Source organism: Canis aureus, chromosome 11 (genome assembly GCF_053574225.1).
Source record: "Canis aureus isolate CA01 chromosome 11, VMU_Caureus_v.1.0, whole genome shotgun sequence".
NCBI classification, from domain to species: domain Eukaryota; kingdom Metazoa; phylum Chordata; class Mammalia; order Carnivora; family Canidae; genus Canis; species Canis aureus.
Genome location: NC_135621.1, coordinates 6,578,800 through 6,591,217, shown reverse-complemented (window position 1 = coordinate 6,591,217; position 12,418 = coordinate 6,578,800). Strand labels below are relative to the sequence as shown.

The following is a 12,418-nucleotide window of genomic DNA, read 5'->3' as shown; positions in this document are numbered from 1 at the left end:
AATGTACTTTTTAAATATGTCAAATTTTGAATGGGACATACTTGTACTAAAACTTTAATTGGCTATTTATCTGAAATTCAAGTGTACTGAGTGTCCTATATATATATATTTTTTAATCTTTTGCTTAGTATGGAAACTTTAATCTTAAGACATTTGCTGAATTCCCAAGAACTGGGAAGACAGAAACAAACAAATAGGAAACATTAAATAATACACTAGGTGTAAGAAAATTGTTCATATTATTTTTGTGATGTCTGAAAATCTGAAATTGCTTCAAAAATAAGTTAAAAAATAGTGCAAGAAGAATCATTAATGATTTCACAAGTCAGAAATTTATGGCAACACATCCATCTTAATTAAACACACCTCAGGTAATGTCAAAATTAAGCACAACAGAGAAAAAATAGAGTGAAGAGTGCTGAAGAAAAAAACAGTCCTCTATTCTGATACTAAGCCTGTTGGACTGAAACAAAGACTCAAAGTTTCATTCATATTCCTTGGTAGAATATGACTGAGATGGAAACAAATAAATATTTTGCAATTTACATAATCCTACGACTTATCCAAGAAGAGTTTCTGCTGAAATTTGCATATAAACAAAAAATTGAATCTTGAAATATTTTTATTTGAAATTAATTTTTAGCATTGAAAACAACTAAAGAGATATTTATATATCTGGTATCAGAAAATATCTGACTTTTATTACCCAGAGAAATAAGTTACCTTCATAATAGTTAATTTTTTTCACTCTTTAAACATCTTAAGTGTAGGAATCTTTTTCTTTTACTAATAGAAACCAGGGTACCATATTCAGGGACTCATAATAATATTTGTATCCTATCTAGCATCTTCTTGTATACACACACACACACACATCCACACATAGAGCAAGAAAATTATAATGGAACTGAAATTGCCAAGTAAGTATAAATAACTAAGAATGACCTTTAAACTACACTTTAACTGTACTTGTAGCCACAGATTTACAGATAGACCACTAAAATCATCAGTGAGACTTCCCAAAAAGAATAATATACATTATATATTTAAGCTACCTTCAAACAAGGGAGGTCATTCTTTGCTGGCATGTTATGTGGTTTTATACCTTGAATCAAAAATAGATATGAAACAAATATCATGTACTAATTAGATTTTCAGGAACAATTTTATAATATTTGGCATCAGAAACTGATGAGCAAGATGTAAGCAGTATATAAAGTCAAGGAGTAGGGAAAATTGACAGATTAGATTGAAAGCTGATGGAGAGCCAAAGAACAAGAGATGAAGAAAATATCAAATTTCTTAAAAGTCATCCAGAAGTTAGTTTGGCTAAGGGGGCTGACATTTTTAACATATAATAAGAGCAAAAATGACATGGATAACAGTTAGCCCTGATTTATGCAATCTAAGAAAAATTACCTATAATATTCTTTAAGAATATCCTATAATGACAAATTCTATCTTTTTGTTTCTTTTTCTTACAACTATTTTTGAGCTCCTCTACTAAGCTAGGCCCTATTGTGAGCTTTGAAATCACAGCAGTGAATAAGTCAAGGAACGTTCCTGCTTCCACGGGGCCCATTTGCAATGAAGAGCTGCATACATTAATTTACTTTTATTTTTGAAGAACACCAATAGGAAAATAAAGAGCTGAAGGAGAAAGCATTGGAGGTCGGGCAGGGGTAGAACATTACTTTAGATAGTATATTCAGGAAAACTCTATGATGAAATAACTTTGGGGTTGAGGCCTACATGATGATAGGTGCTCAACCATGAAAAAACTGAAGAAAGAATTTGAGAGGCATAAAACAACTAACTGGTCCTTAGCTACCGAAGTAGAAATGATCTTGATATCAAACCACAACTGTTCTACCTTCAAAAAAATATTTTGGGATGGTGGGTGGCTCAGTGATTGAGCGCCTGCCGTTAGCCCAGGGCATGATCCCAGGATCCAGGATCGAATCCCACATCAGGCTCCCTGCATGGAGCCTGCTTCTCCCTCTGCCTGTGTCTCTGCCTCTCTCTGTGTCTTTCATAAGTAAGTAAAAAGTCTTAAAAATGTTTAAAAAATATTTTACTTATTTATTTATTTGAAAGAGGGAGTGGGGCAGGGAGGGGCATAGGGAAATGGAAAGAAAGAATCCCAAGCTGACTCCATGCTGAGTGCAGAACCCGATGCAGGGCTCGATCTCACAACCCTGAGATCATGACCTAAACTAAAACCAAGAGTTAGACGCTGAACCAAATGAGCCACCCAGATGCCTCTGTTCTACCTTTTCATGAGGATTTTCACTTAAGAATATTCATTTGTGATAGTTATTACTACTTGATTTCATATACAGTTTGTAGACTTGAGACTCTAGAAATGCAATTATAGCTCATACAGTGACAGCTGCCTTGTCTGTCTTGATATTCATCAAACAGCATGTCTTGACTTGATGGTTGGTTGCACTGAACAATCTTAGGAAAAATTTTCTGTACTAAAGGATTATTGAATATCAAGATTCATTTTCATTCTCCTTATAAAGACGTTTGAAACTTGAGACAAAAAATAAAATATTTAAGTTCACAAAAATGAGAGAGATGGCAAATGGAAGATATAATTTTTGTTTTGTCATTTATTTCATGTTTTATTTCTTGAACACTATTTTTCAAGATACTTTATTTAAAATATATATAATGCCCATTTCTTATGGAAATGAATTAATTAAATAATGCTTATAATCAATTCCTATTTTCTTTCATTTATAAACTTAATGAACAATTCATTTATAGAGATAATGGACAAATCTAGGTAACAGCTACTATATTTTTATTTTTATTTTATTTTTTTGGTACTATATTTTTAAATAAAAGTACATTTAGTGGTTCAAATTGATGGCAATGATCTTTTAAAGATCTCAATAGTATCGCCATTATCTGTATTCTCTAATTTCCTCTTTAGTCGACAAATCTCATTTATCTGTTTCCAACTTACATGATCTTAAGTCAAATATTATGACTGAAATAAAACAAAAAAATAAAGAATAGTTGGAAACACAAAGAGATCTGGAAAAACCCTCAGATTTCACTATATCATATAAAAAAGTGGAAAAATCTTTTCTCTGAGTATCCATCACTGCCACACAGTCTTACACACATGAACAACAAACAAAACTGTGTGAAGTTTCTTCATTGTGTCAGCATAATAGAGGAAGTTGTCAGTCTTGTCTCTTTCATCTCTTACTTTTCACATATGGTTAACTGTCAATTACCTAACAGGTTCATCTCCTATATATGTTTATTCTTTGTCACTTTTCTTCTACCTCTACTTCCGTTGTCTTTATTTAGGAACTGGCCACCTCCCATCTGTTGGTCAACATGCTTCTAATGTCTTAACTCCCTATTCCAAATCTATTCTTTGTAGCCTATCAGAGGAATCCCTCCTTATGAAAAATTATTGTGTCTCATTCTTCTTAAATTCCTCCAGTAGTTTCAGAAGCTCTGTGACTAAAATCTAAGCCTTTTAATGTGACATACAAGACTGTACAAAATCTGTAAGGAAGAATTGCCTGAATGAGCTTTTTTTTTTTTCCCTCAAATTAAGACCTCTGATGCCCTAAACATTCATAGGTAAATACTCAGAGTTCTCTAAGTTCAAGGCAAGTTATGTATTTTTTAGATGAAAAAAGCACAGATTGACTAGAAAATTCAGTATCATGATCTGTGTGCTAGAGCATTTAACTAATATATCAGTGATAGGGTTGGTAAAAGCACTATGGGAAGACAATTCTTGAATTGGTACTTCAGACTTAAGGGGTCAGAGAAGGCTTTTGGAGATGTCATATTTAAACTGTAATCAAAAAATATAGAAGAACTTTTAGGAAGAATTGAGAGATGGTGACATGATGGAACAAATTCTAGAAGAAGAAAAGTATATTTTCAAACAGATAATATTTATGTATGTGCAAAGATTGTTTTTATGTTTATACCTCCATAACCTTTTTATCTTATAATAATTCATATTACTATTTGCATAATTATAGATTAAATGTTTGAAATTTAAAGCATTGTTTAGAGAAGGGATATACAGATTCTAGCTCAAGACCAATAATCCTCTTTGTAAATGAGGAAAACATTATTGAGCCTTCCTGCATTGTTCACATTATGAAATTTATTTCTAAATAAAATTCCATGATAACAAAATAATATATTTGAAAGCATTTAACTATTAAAATAAATTTTAAAAAGCATGGCAGTAAGACTTAGGAATGTATTAAAACTAAAAAAAAAAAAAAAAACTAAAAATATAGGACATCTGGGTGGCTCAGTGGCTGAGCTTCTGCCTTCGGTACAGGAAATGATCTTGGGTCCTGGGATCGAGTTCTGCATCAGGCTCCCTACAGGGAGCCTGCTTCTCTCTCTGCCTATGTCTCTGCTGCTCCCTATTTCTCATGAATAAATAAATAAATAAAATCATAAAAAAATAAAACCGAAAATATTCTGAAGGGATATTAAATACCTATTTTTTATTTTTATTTTCTTATTTTCTCTTTATGATTTTCAAATCAGTTGTAGTTGATCAGTAGCAGAGTCATCAGAGAATATTTAGAAAGAAAGGAAACTTAGGAAAAGATGTGTAAAATATAAAAAACATCTGGTGATAGTAAGATATATTCCAAAATCTAAAAGATAAAAAAGTTTTCATGATTGGACTTTATCTTTTATTTATTTATTTATTTATTTATTTATTTATTTATTTATTTATTTATTCATTTATTTTATTTTTACTTATTTTTATTTATTTTTTATTTTTTTGGACTTTATCTTTTAAAGGACAGAGGGTCTGAGGAAGATAGTAAAAACAGAGAGAAGTACAAATAGAGACGAAAAAAAGAAAAGAGATTTGTAAATCAACTAATTTACTTTTCAAATGGAAACTAATTTATTTTATTTAAAATTCTTGGGCACCTTTCTTCCACTGGTATTTGTTTTTCCAGCTCATTAAGTTTCTGAATGATTAATCTTTGCTCTCTAAGGAAAGAGAATGAGATTATTTGGTGAAGTGTGGGAGAGCTGAGCCCCTTAGGACATAGCTTAATCCAACAAGAAGGAACTTAGAGCTAAGGTTGTCATGACATTCTTAATAACAAAAACAGTGATAATATTTCTCACTGAGTTTTTAGTATACTATAAACACAGAATGAGATATGCCACTTATCTAGTGGTCTGGAATATATATATATATATAATCAATATAATATGCTCTATTGGTTAATGTTGGAATTGGAAAATCAATGAAAACTTCTCAAAAAAATACACCAGAATTAAGATAACTTATTAGCTTATTTTATTTTTCACTTGTAGGAAAAAATCAGGAAAATAGTTTTTTTTTCCCTCAAAGCAACATGTTCAGATAATTAAGGCCAAGATCTCTAAGTGCCAAATAAAAATGCTATTTTACAAAGGAATTAGTCCTAATATAAATTACCACGCCTTCTTTGGTAAATCACACTGAACAATTTTAAAATGTATAGAATTATCAAAAGTTAAGGTCTTCTTGCATATAGTTTAAGCCCCCTTACACCTAGTTATTATCTTAACCACTGAAGTTATGGGGGTATACAACAATGAAGAGGCTCTTAGCTAAATACACATTTAATTGCCACCTTTAGGGTGTTCCAGCTGATTACACGTATCTTGCTTCAGGAATTCTCCATAGACATCAAAATTCCTTAGGGTCTCTCTCTCTCTCTCTCTCTCTCTCACACACACACACACACACACACACACTCATACACCCCAGAAGAGCTACATGTTATACAGTAGCCTTAAGTAGCTTTTCTTGCTTCCCTTTCTCTGGTCTCTGTAATGATTATGAGTAGTTCTTTAAGTCAAGGATCTCTCTCAAGTAAACTGTGCATTCTTATTCAAAATTTTGTACCTAAAATGTTTTGGTTCAAGCACCTTGATGGCATAGGAATTAAGGATTCTTTTCTCTCAGCTAACACCCAACAAAACATCAATTCCCTGAGATTTTTAATACAAGATTGTATGTTTTATTGATGTATCTTAATGAGGCACAGACTATTTAGACTGAACAGTAGCTATAAATGACTCGTAAGAACATACTGGTTTTTGCCTGGATATCAGCTTCATGATATTTACTGTTATTTTCCTTATTTTATAGATGAGAAAACTAAACCATAGGTGATTTATTTTGCCCCAAATCAGAAATTTGGCAAGTGGTAGAACAGGAATTCAAATTATGCAATCTGACTCTAAATCCTCACAACAGCCCTTCATTCATCCTTCTAGACCTGGCGATCAGAAGCAGAGACTAGAGGTGGGCACTGTTAAATTTCTTAATTTGTATGGAAAGTCTTGTCTAATATTTGCTGCCTGATGGCACCTTTCCTTAATGAAGAAATTCATTTAAAGAGCACAGAAAATCAGGAGCATATTACACAATTTATTGCTTGTATAGTATAAATTAACGTTTTCTTGAATTATTGAAATATGCAATGAGTAATTACCGAATTATTGAAATTTTTAAAGTGTATAAGAATGCAAGCATAAATAAGACTACAAGTACACAGAACCTATGTTGCCATACTTTCTAAAATCATTTTTATTTTTTTCCTATAAAAAACTTATTTATGGATTTTTAGCAATCAATAAGAGTGTGGTATATTACAGTTATCCCTTCCTGATTCTTCAGCCAATGGTAGGAAGTTCTTCATGCATGGAATTCGACAAACTAGCAAATTCATTGCATCTGGAAGAGAATGGATGTACTGAGATACAATTTAGCTCAACTTCATCTATCAGATTATCACTGTTAATTAGCAAAGTGTGATTTTATTTGTCCAAGGAAGGCATGTAAAGGCATGTTGAGAGCTACCAGGTGACTCTGGGACATTTAAGAAAAAAAAACTCTACAACGGAGCCTGTTTTCTTACTTGCTATGGATGATTTATTATTTTTTACACTCCATTTTTGATACTTGACACATGGTATTGTTGTCATTGTCAATTTTCAATCAGCAGAAGGATAGCATATATAGCAATCTGAAAGACAAAATACGAGTGACTTTAAACTCCTTGTAGTTTTAAGTAGCAATTAAAGAATTCCAAGGATTCCATAAATAATTTTAGGTTTTTGGAAAACTTTTGGATGCTTTAAAGTTTAAAAATGTGAATTGTTTCCTTTTGTGATTGTATTAATAAATTCTAGACTTTCCTATCTTACCCTTGGGGAACAAAGTTCTTTTATATTTTTAATAGGTCATAAAACTGGAGTCTAAATTCACTGGAATATTTTACAGAAATCACTAGAAGACAAAATGGATGCCATATTGAGTCTGATCAAATGTCTCTCAAACCTCTTACACAGTCTCTTCTGCTGTGTTGAAAGGACTACCTTTAGTAGGGGATGCAATTATTCTTTATGATCTTGACCTTACAAAAATGAAGAAAGAGCCTGTGCCTTTCTTTGTGCTACCAGATGAACACAGAAGTTTTGTGTTTTGTCCTGATGGTCAAAGAAGTATGGGATTTTAGGATTGAGAAGAATCTTGAGAAAGATGTAGTTAAGAACTTTCTGATCAGTGTGTCCAATTACCTCATTTTGCTATGAAAATATCCCTACTTTTTAAATGTGTCATGAGGAAAAGAAGACTGGGAAACACTGTCTAGAAAACTCCCCTTTTATGTGGTGGAGCTTCTCTGTTCTCCTAATGTTCTTTTAAAAGCTATCTTGCAGATTATCATGGATGCGTGAATTCATATAAATCCTTTTGAATATGTTCGTATTTTGATGTCACACACACACACACACACAGATTCTTTATTTACCAACATTCATTCACTTCTCCCTCTTTCTAATATCACATTTGGGCATCTTTCAACCTCATCCCTATTTCCTACTATATTTGTCTGGGATTATCCCTAAGTGTACCTCTTGGGTTGTGTTCTTATTGGCTATAGGCCAATTCAGGTCATCATAGCTGCCTGGTCATAGCAATAGGTCCAGGGTGCATATGTAAACAAAGTCCTCCAATTAAGGTTAACTTGAAGAATTTTGCTGATAATGGCAGTGCACAGACCTGTCAGATGTTTTGTCTAAAATGTCTAAAACTATGTTTATTACCATTAGAGAAGACAGTCTGAATAGCAGAAGACAGATGCAAAGCATTGACAGAGATATGAATCTGTAGATCAAACCATAATATAAAGCTGGTCCCATCCTGCAGTTTTCAGTTACTTGCATGGAAAAGTTTCCCTTTCATCAAGTCACTTTCTTTTACATTTTAGTTCTTTATAAGCAAAACACATCAAAATATGTGATTTTTATTTCCTTGAAAACAGATTTCTCTTATTAATAAAGATGGCTTAGGTAGGATTAATGGATAGAATTACTAAGGGTTGGCTTAAAAATCATGTAGGTCAAATATTTTTAGGAATAAGAATCTTGTTCGTTGAATAGTCAGTCTTCCTTGCATTCTGGGGAGGAACTATATACCCAAAGGTATGCTAGATCGAGTATGGAATATATTAAAATGTAATTTATATTGCCTACCAGGCTTAGAGCCAAAGTAAGCCATCTGTGTATTTTCCACAACAATTAAACCTGACTAAAATCTTAAAAAAAGAAAAAGTGATGAAAGCTAGAACATTCTTGTCAATAAGATCTCAGAACAAAGACAAAGAGAGCTACACTCAGAGCCTACTATGAAGATGCCTTCAATGACCTGACTTGCCAACTATCAAAATGGGGGGCTCTGGAGCAATGTCGCAGTAAGCAGGGTCACCAAATATTCTAAGCACAGAGATGAAGGGAGGGAAAAAAAGGAGATGGCTAGGCTTTTCTCTCTTTCTCTTATGGAATAGAGAGAAGAAGAGTTCAAAAAATGAAAAATTAAAAAGAGACCTCTGGATTTGTCCATTAGAAAGTCATGATAACGTTAGGAAGAGTAATTTCAAAAGTAAGAACATATTATGGTGAATGAGTGATTCAGATTACTGTGTATACAATCATGAACGAGCATATGTTCATAGTGCTGAAGGTACTGATAACTTGATGAATCTCTCCTCTGGATACCAAAACTTAAGGAATAATCACAAGAGGATCGAAGTAGAATATTAGCTTTTTATGGACATTAAAGTGAACAGTTAATCTCAAATATAGGACAGAGAACGAAATGAGTTTTCCTAATATTGCCTCAAAAGTCTTGATGTAGGCACCTGTCCCTAAGAAAATATGGATTTGTAATGGGCACCTCAAACTCCTTATCCAGTCTGTGGATGGTCCAATTCATGGAGTGTCATGATTTTATTTTTAACTAATAGAATTTACTCCTTAGAACAATTTTTGGCTTACAGAAAAAAATGAACAGAAAGTAGAGTTCTTATACTCTTTCTATTTCCCATAACTTTTCCCATAAAAAATGTTTTATTTATTTATTTATTTGTTTGTTTGTTTGTTTGTTTATTTATTTGAGAGAGAGAGAGAGAGAGTGTGTATGTGCAAGTGGGAGGAGGAGCAGAGGCAGAGGATCTCAAACAGACTCCACGCTGAGCACAGAGTCCAACACCTGAGGATAAATCCCACAACCTTGAGATAAAGACCTGTGTAGAAACCAAGAGTCATCCGCTCAACCCACTGCACCAATCAGGCACCCTAAGCTTCCTCATTTTTGACATTTTGCACTGATATGGTACATTAGTTATAATTGAGAGATCAATATCAATACATTGTTATTAACTACAAAGTCATGGTTTATGCTAGGATTCACTCTTGGTGTCAGAGTTCCATGGGTTTGCCAAGTGCATAACCTCCACCATTACAGTATCACATAAATAGTGTCATTGCCTTAAAAATTCCCCCATGTATCACCTCTTCGTCTTTCCTATCTTCTCTGCCCCCATAACCCTTGGCAAACATTTTTTATTGTTTCCATAATTTTGCCTTTTTCAGAATGTGGTATAATTGGAATCATAGAGTATGAAGCCTTTCAGATTGGCTTCTTTCACTTAGCAATATGTCTTCAAGGTTTTCCCTTGTGTTTTCATGGTCTGATAGCCCATTTATTTTTATTGGGAAACAATATTTTACTGTATGGACATACTATGGTATATTTATCCATCCCCCTATTGAAGGACATGTGGTTGCTTCCAATTTTTGGCAATTATAAATAAAGCTGCTAAAAACACTCATGTAGATTTTCATGTGAACATATGTTTTTATTCATTTGTGTAAATACCTGAGTGCAGTTGCTGGATTATATGGTTAAGAATATGATTAATTTTGTAAAAAAAATAGCAAACTGTCCTCCAAAGTAGCTTTACCCATTGGCATTCCCATTAACAATGAACAGGAGTTCTTGTGCCACATGGTCTCTAGCATTTTGTCTTGTCAGTGTTTTGGATTTTGGTCCTTCTAATATGTATGTAGTCATATCCCATTGTTGTTGAATTTGCAAATCCTTTTCTACACATATTGAGCATCTTTTATAGGCTTATTTGCCATCTGTATATCTTCTTTGATGAGATGTCTATTCAAATTATTTCTGCCTATTTTTTAACTGTCTGTGCTTTTTTTTTTTTTTTTGGTTTTAGGAGTTCTTGGTATATATTGAATATATGCCTTATATTAGATATATATTTTCAAATATTGTGTCCTAATCTGTAGCATGTACTTTTATTTTCTTTAAAATATATTTTCTACAGCAGACATATACGTGTGCATGTGTGTGTGTGTGTGTGTGTGTGCTTATAAAGTCCAACTTACACATTTTTACTTTCATGGATCATTCCATTGTTGTATTTAAAAACCTGTTGCCAGACTCAAGGCCATCTAGATTTTCTCCTACATTATCTTGTAGAAATATTATAGTTTGCACTTTACATTTAGGCCAATTATTCATTTTGAGTGTTTTTTTTAAATATATAATATCAAGGTTAATTTTTTAAATAAATTTTTTTTTTCATGAGAATGTCCCATTGTTTCAGGATCATTTGTTGAAAAGATCGTTTTTATACATTGGATTGCTTTGGGTTGTTTGTGAAAAATAAGTTGAAAATATTTGAATATATTTGAGTGGGTCTATTTTGGGGCTCCATATTTTGTTCTTTTGACCTATTTGTTTATTTTAGAAATAGTACAACATTGTCTTGGTTACTGTAGCTTTATAGTGCATCTTGAAGTTGGGTAGTTTCAGCCCCCTGCATTCATTCTTCTCATCCATATTCTGTTGGTTGTTCTAGGTGTTTTGCAGTTCCACATAAGCTTTAGAATCAGTTTGTTGATATCCACAAAATAATTTTCTGGTCACTTGATTGGGATTGCATTGAACCTCTAGATCATTTTTAGAAAAACTGGTATTTTAATAATATTGAGTCTTTCTATCCATGAACATGGGATATCTTTCCATTGATATATATATTTTTTGACTTCTTTCATTAGTGTACTATAATTTTATTCATCTAGGTCTTATAATATTTTGTTAGACTTATACCTATGTATTTTATATTTTTGGTGATAATGTAATGGGGTTATGTTATTTCAAGTTGCAACTGCTTGTTGCTGGTAGATAGGAAGTCAATGGACTTTTGCATATTAACCTTGTATCCTGCAGTTTTGCTCTAATGGTTATTACTTCCAGGAATTTTTTGTCAATCCTTTGGCATTTTCTACATGGATACTATATGATGTGTTAACAAAGAGTTTTATTTCTTCCTTCCCCATCTGTATACCCTTTACTTCCTTTTATTGCCTTACTATATTAGCTAAAAATTCTAGTACAGTGCAAAATAATAGTGGTGAGAACATCTTTTTATTTTTCCTGCTCTTATGGGAAAAAATCTAGTTTCACACCAATACACATGAGGTAAGCTTAGGCTTTTTGCAGATACTATCTATCAAGAAAATTTTCCCATGCATTCCTACCTTCCTGAGAGTTTTTATCATGAATGGGTATTGGATTTTTTCAAAGACTTTTTCTACATCTACTGGTGTTATAATATGACTTATGTTTTTTAGCCTATAGATGTAATGAATTACCTTAAATAATTTTTGAATATTGAGCTGACCTGCATACCTGGAATAAATCCCACTTGATGAGGTATATAATTCCTTCCATGCAATGTTGGATTAAATTTGCTAAGATTTTATAGGAAATTTTTGCACAATGTTTATGAAAGATATCACTCATAGTTTTTCTTGTGATGTTTTTTGTGTAAAGTGTTACGTTAATGACTCACTGAATGAGTTGGAAAGGTTATGTCAGATTTTATTTTCTGAAAGAGATCATAAGAACTCTTATCATTTCTTATTTAAATATTAGAATTCACCACAGAACCCAGATGGACCTGGTGCTTTCTGTTTTAGAAGATTAATAATCATTGATTCAATTTATTTACTAGATATAGGCCTATTT

General features: G+C 32.5%; 1 long non-coding RNA gene across 1 annotated transcript in view; it reads right to left on the bottom strand.

Annotated features, from left to right (window-relative positions):
- Positions 1 to 12,418, bottom strand: part of LOC144322933 (uncharacterized) — a 187,433-nt gene that overhangs the window by 153,041 nt on the left and 21,974 nt on the right. The gene's annotated exons all lie outside the window — the stretch shown is intronic.